Source organism: Astyanax mexicanus, chromosome 1 (genome assembly GCF_023375975.1).
Source record: "Astyanax mexicanus isolate ESR-SI-001 chromosome 1, AstMex3_surface, whole genome shotgun sequence".
Classification (NCBI taxonomy): Eukaryota; Metazoa; Chordata; class Actinopteri; order Characiformes; family Acestrorhamphidae; genus Astyanax; species Astyanax mexicanus.
This window is the reverse complement of record NC_064408.1, coordinates 76,383,864-76,391,395: the sequence shown is the minus strand read 5'-3', so window position 1 is coordinate 76,391,395 and position 7,532 is coordinate 76,383,864.

The following is a 7,532-nucleotide window of genomic DNA, read 5'->3' as shown; positions in this document are numbered from 1 at the left end:
TTAGCAGTGCTAGCCAGCCCTGTTCGGCAGTGCTACCCAGCCCCAGTTAGCAGCGGTTGCCAGCCCTGGTTAGTAGTGCTACTCAGCCGCGGTTAGCAGCATAGCCAGTCTTAGTTAGCAGCGCTAGCTAGCCTCGGTTAGCAGCGCTAGATAGCAGCGGTTAAAATGTAGTGTAACTAAAACCAACAGGACCGAATGTATACAATGTAACAAGTACATCAACCAAGGTTCAGACTCTGGTCCAGGTTTCGGGTGTGAAAACAGCCTTAGTTTTACACACTATGAAGGTGCAGAGATGACTTGTTGCAATCTAGTCTTTTAGGCTTTAGGCGCTGATAAACTTCTAAACGTCAAAAACCTTTTGATCTCATGTCATACAAATCTGTCTGAAACAACAGACAATCATCTGTTAACAAGGAATACCTCTTAAATAAGCTACAGCCATGGCTTTGCCTATTCTAGATCAAATTTCTAGAGTCGTCGAACTTAACTGAGTTATTGCAACTTTTCCTTTATTGCCTTTATTATAGTTTTATTTAAAGTGTTGTCAATCGGCACCACAGCTCGGTGCAGTAAAGTAAGTAATCTTATAGTTGGTAATACTAGTGGATTCTCTCTTGGAAACACAGTGGAATGTGTGCAGATGCAGTTAAGTCTAACTCCAGGGTCACAGCTGTGTGTTTATATGGTACACTCTGAGCCTCTTTCCTTACCTTAAGGGATGCCTGATGCCTCTTTAGTGATATATTGGGTCCAGATGCTAGTGCTCACTCCTTATGATCACAATACAGCAGTAGCATCCATGAGCTGTGGCAACTTCCAGGTAATTTCCTCACTACTTATAGAACATGTTACGCTTTCCTGAGATGTTACAGATGGTTGGGTGTTGGTTGGAGAGCCCTTCTGGTGGTCGTACAGGAAATTTGTAGGAAATCCAACTGTGTATTTACTATACATTACGCTTTGTTGTATAATCCTGTTGTTGTGGTTTGTAACATTTACCTTGACGAGAGAATGATAGGCTAGCCCTGAAGCAAAAGATGTGCTAGTAGCAGATCTGAGTGGTATGGAGACCATTTCGATGTTGTTGTTTGTTTACAAAGCCCATCTCACTCCAGTACTATTCAGCATCGCACAGAACACATGGCCTTGATTTGTAGCATCACTCTGAGCAGATAATAGGCATTTCTTCACCACTGCAAATGAGCACATCTTAGCGTTGGAACCGTTTGGGGAGATCTCTGTTGCATAACTCTGCCATCTCACCTGGTGGGCTTTCTGTTTGAGTCGTTAAATGTTATGAGTTCTAAAAAAGCTCCAGGGTAAAGCAGAGGTCTTGGGAGGCTTCACAGCCTCTGCCTGCTGGGCATGTTTTTACCACTAGCTGGAAGATGAGTCAGAGTTAGATAAGACACATGGTTAAATGAAGGAGGTTTCCAAAATAAGTCATGCACATTCTGGGCATGACTCCTATTGAAGGACGTCAGTGCTTTGAAGAAGAATTAGTGCGTTTTTATACTAGTCTTTTTCCAAGATCAAGGCTTGGTTGAACCTAGTACATTTTTCGCCGTTCCTTCCTTGTGAGTAAAGTCTTTACTTTGTCCTTAGTTAACATAAGTTAGTTTTAAACTATTTTGGTACGTCCGGTTGCATCACATGTCTGCATGTTGTGGCTTAACTAGAAATAACTAACTAGAGCAGATGTATGTATAACATTTCAATCAACATACTGCCACTGAACACAGTTGCCACCCAGCACAGATGTTTTTATAATTCACAAAAAAAATATTTAATAATAGTCACACCCTAACAGCAGCACCCTAACTTACTGTATAATTTATGGGTTTGATATATTACTATATCATATATACAGCTCTGTAAAAAAAGAGACCACTTAAAAAAATGATGAGCTTCTTTGATTTTACCAAATTGAAACCTCTGGAATATAATCATCTTATAATATAAGATGGATGATCACAAGTCATCAAACCAAACTGAACTGCCAGAGTTTTTGCACCAGGAGTGGCATAAAGTTATCCAAATGCAGTGTGTAAAAATGGTGGAGGAGATCATGCCAAGATGCAGGAAAACTGTGATTACAAACCAGGGTTATTCCACCAAATATTGATTTCTGAACTCTTAAAACTTTATGAATATGAACTTGTTTTCTTTGCATTATTTAAGGTCTGAAAGCTCTGCAACTTTTTTTTGTTATTTCAGACATTTCTCATTTTCTGCAAATAACTGCTCTAAATGACAATATTTTCATTTGGAATTTGGGAGAAATGTTGTCTGTAGTTTATAGAATAAAACAACAATGTTCATTTCACATATACCTATAAATAGCAAAATCAGAGAAACTGATTCAGAAACTGAAGTGGTCTCTTATTTTTTCCAGAGTTGTATACATGATATGTTTACATCAGTACTGGATCTGGGTTTTTCTGAGTAATTGGATATCAAGAAGCCACAATTTTCATAGGGGGGCCAAGTATTATTTCACCAGTCACACCATGTTCAAACATGTAATATCAAAAAGCTTACACAGTAAAAGCTATGGAGTTTATGTTGTTCCAACACAAAGAAATTTAAGAATTTTAAGAAAATGTGTATTTTGCAAATGAAAAACAGAAAAATCTATCATATATATATATATATATATATATATATATATATATATATATATATTTATTATTATTATTATTATTATTATTATTATTATTATTATTATTATTATTATTATTATTATTATTATTATTTTTATTATTATTATTATTATTTTTATTATTATTATTATTATAATTTTTTTTTTTAATATACTAGGTTACTTTATTATTCTCTGGAGTTATTAGAAAATTATTTAAAGGCAACGGTTGAATGTGAATATAATTAACTGTTACCCTGTTACACATAATATAACATGTAGTTTATCTACAAAATCTAACAAACCTGGTTCGAGCACACCCCAGTTCCTCAGAGCCTGGGAGAATTCAGTCACTCAGACACAGTTTTTTTTGTAAAAGATCTTCAGTTTAAAGATATATTACATGGGATTTCATATATCAAAGGTTTGTATAACTCATATCCTTTGCAAATTAGGTCAAATAAAGAAATCACTTTATTGATGTCATGAAAGCATTTCTGCTATGATCATTACATACTGGACAAAAAGCATCCAGATCTTTGTATTAGATAATTACAGAACTTTGACCCTCAGTTCTCAGTTATGTTAAAGGGCTTATAAGAACCATGGTGCTTTTCAGTGAACCAGTCCACGTTTCCTTCAAAACGTCACATCAAACATCATCAACAGAGGGCGTTGCACAATGGCGGAGCTTCTGTATAAACAGACTCGCCCATAGACGTTGTCATAGTTCATGCTAAAGAACCTAATATTATTCGGTTCCTGCTGCGAAACGAGCTTTCCTGGTTCTGGAACTTACTTTTGTTGTTGGAAACACAGCAAACCGGTTCAAAATTAGGTTTGCGAACCATAACGGTGCTGGTTCCCAGCGGGGGAAAAGCACTAACAGTAAATTTATGAAGGAAAAAAATTAAATAACTGACATGAGTAAGATTTCAATAATTAGAGTTTCTAACTACCAGTTTTGATAAATGTTTGATTAACTCCCCAGCTCTACAGTTTAGAAACCTTTAAGCTTCTTCCTAGAACATTTACATTACATGGATTTTTTTTTTTTTTTTTACTTCAAAAAGAGGTTCTTCACACTCAGGCATCCCATTTTCTCAAAGTTCACAACTTACAAACTGGCCATAGAGCAAAAATGTAAACTTGAGGAGCAGCTGTGGTATTGAGAAAAATATTCTTAGCTTTTTAGTAGGGCTGGACCCGAATATTCGGGTATTCGGATATTCGTTCGTTGAGTAGGTATTCGGTTTTTAATTTTGGTATTCGGATATTCGTTTTTTTTCTCCTTTCCAGAGTTCCACCTCACTCTAACCACTTCTGTTTTCGCGGGTCCCGTCAGAATATCTTGCGCGCGGGACAGAACTGAACTGTTATTGGCTGGAGCGGGAGTTTAATCCAGACGATGCGGGAGCAAATTAATAAATAGTTAAGAAAACTGTAATAATTGTAAAAAAAAAAAAAAACCTAAAGAAAACTCTCAACGCGCAGGATGGACCGACACACACACGCACACACCGATGGTGTTTGGACTGGGGTAAGGAACGGGACCGCACTATGTGGCGGGCGGGCGCGGGATTAAAAGAAGCAATTTTTTTGCGGAGCGGTAACGAGACAGAAACGCGGGAGCGTGGAAGAGTGGGTTTAAAAATCAGTCTCGCGCAGACCTCTATTATACATGAGAAAAAAAACGAAACTGATTTATATAATAAAACGTAAGGGGTAATGTGGCAACAGTAGGGGCTAAATCGGTTACAAAAGCCTGGCCTACAAAAATGATGTCTGAACGAATTTCCTCTTATCTAATATAATTTAAAATGGTTTAAAAATATAAAATAATTTCTAAGCAAACGAAATATTTAATATTGAGCTTATAGCCCAAGTGCAAAAATACAAAATCAGTAATACGGCTATGCCCTGCACAATCCTTAAACCGAAATAGACCAAGTACAATAACGTCATTAACAATGACTTTCCTCTACTCTAATATAATTTAACATGGTTTAAAATATAAAATAATTTCTAAACAAACGAAATATTTAATATTGAGCTTATAGCCCAAGTGCAAAAATACAAAATCAGTAATATGCCCTGCACAATCCTTTAACCGAAATAGACCAAGTACAGTTTACAATGACTGTCCTCTAATATAATTAAATATAAATATATAAATATAATGTTTAAGAATATAAAATACTTCCTGAACAAACGTTTTTTTTGTTTGTTTTTTTAAGCAAATAACCTAAGTGTGAAAACACAAACAGCAATTTACTGGGCTGGCTTGCGCAGCGGAGAAACCGTGCAGCAGCAGCCTCCTAGCCTGCTTACGCAGCGGATAAGCCGCGGTGTGGGGCAGCAGAAATTCCGGGATGAAAACACAAAGAAATCTGAGCTAAAAACACAGAAAAAATATGGGGGATAAAAACACCAAAAATCCGGGGTGAATATGTCTCGTCGGTCAGAGCAAATTGAACATTTTTCTTTTTTTTAATTTATTTTTTTTACCTCTTTTTTTAAAAACGAATATTCGAATATTCGCTTCGAATCAGTGCCGAATATCCGGAGCTCAAAAAACGCTATTCGGGCCAGCCCTACTTTTTAGGAGTGCCACAACTAATGCTGTGTTACATTTCCCTCGAATGCACGTAAACATGTCCACAGACAGAGGTGTTACTGTGTGTATGACTGAATTAATGAGACAAACAGATAAAAGTGATAATAAACTGTATAATAACAATTGCTTTAACTACTGTTGATGTGAGGGGCAGCCATCTTGGATTTTCTGTAGGAGCATTCCTGTTCAAATTTCCTACCAGGAACTTGAAAATTCCAAATTCCCTGTTCGAATGGAACACAGCATAAAGCCTGGAACACAGCAAACAAATATCAAACCAAGCTTTTTCAAGCTTTTAGTCTTTTTTTTTACATTTAATATGTTTTTCAAGATGGTCATCCAGGCCATTCGCACAGCAGCAGTGACTTGGTATATTGGTAGTGTTTTGGAATATCTCTGAGAGTAAACATGCCTTTGGACATTCTCCATGCCAACTCTCTCAGCCTGCAGCATAAGAGCTGGCGTCATTTGGTCAATCTCATCTTATTTTCAATCCACAAAAACACTTAAGCCTGTCTCAGATTTGATTAAGTTACTCCTTTCAAAACAGAGAAGTTAGCATTCCATTCTCACTGTTGTGTACACTGCAGTATTTCATGGAATGATAATATTTTAGTTAATGGAAAAATGCTTTCTTCATTAATTTTTGGTGCCTCAGTCTGGTTTTAAAATGGTTTACTTTGCTGTGGTGCCAGCTTGCCTGCCGAGTTATTTTGAGAAGAATATTAGTTCCTGTGATGCTAAAATAATTTGTTCAACCTGTTTTTACTCATCTATGGACCATAGTCTGCTTTTTTCATACATCCATGTGAGGCCTGTGTTTAAGCCCCAGTACAACACTTTAAGGGTTTTAATCCTACACTTTAAGTGGCTTCAAAGAGCGAATGTAGATATAGTTTTTGGTGTGTATGTTTGTCATTCCTGGTGTATTCCGCTGTATATTTGAACAGAACTTAAAAAGGAAGCCTGCGCTAAAAGGGTGGACAGTCCGATCAAAAGGTGTTTTTCTTTTGAAGGAACCAAACTGTTTTTCACACGTACGCTCCAGGGCCTGTTTATTCACTGTGGAGTTTCTTCCCTTTGCTTTCGCGTGGTGGGTTGGTGGTATGTCTACATACCTCAATTCCCCTGAACTCGCTGCCTCCGTACATAAAGGTATCTTTGTGATAGTGGGCAGCTGAAGGCATGCGAGGGGTTGATGCTTGCAGCCAGGTTCTTCTCCTGCGTGGCCTGTTTTTGCAGGTCCTCTGTGCACCCAGTGTTAACAGCGCAGTCAGCCCAGTTGTGCAAACATGCCTATCAAATCGTTCCACCACAGTAAAGAAGTCCACATTATATGCAGGCGAATGCCTCACTGTACGGATGCAGTAATACGAGGCTAAAAGTACCCTTCAGACATAAAGGGTCATAGAAGCAGTTTGGCAAATTATCAAATAATCCAATAAACCATAATCACCTCATAAATAAAAACTCCAAAAAACTGTGCTTTTTAATTTCTCCCAGATGAGGGCAATAAATGAAAACAGGTTTAGAGTCCGTTCATGCCTTTAATACATTTGAATTGGATTCAAAAGTTAATCAAAAAAGAACATAATAGCCTCCAGGTAGCATGCATAGTAGAAAATGACATCCTTTGTTTAGTAATAAAAGTTAATAATAAACACAGCAAAATAATGGCGAGATCTGATGTTTACAAGATTATTTTTTCCAGCCATGATAGCTATCTCGCTAAGCAAGTTTAATACAGGACAAATGTGCGATGCTTAATGGAATTATTAACATGCATGTTGAAAGTTGAAAGGCAACTTTCTAGATAAGTATTATGAAATGATTTTTGGACAAATAGGTTTTTTGTACTTACATTCATATCATGTAATATGAATAAAGTTCAATCCAATTTAGCTGTAAAGCAAGTAATATAAAACCTATGTAAGCTCTTTAAGAACATGTAATACATCATCATAAAAAAGAACAAAATAATGTAACAACACAAAAATGATGAAGTGAATTAAGCAATCGATCCACATGGAGTTCTTGTGTGTGAAAACAAACCAGCGATAATCAGCCCCTACCCCAAAGAAGTCCCGAATTAGCCATGTGTGCGACATAATTTATTCAAGACTAGTGTAAAAAAAAAAAAAAAAACCTTATTTAAAAGCAGCACCTTTCACAGCCTAAAGATATTCAGCTTACAGTTTAACCCATTGCATGCTGGTGTTCTCAGGCATATTCTAAGAGCTCAAAGCAGATGCTGCCTGAATTAAATTCAGT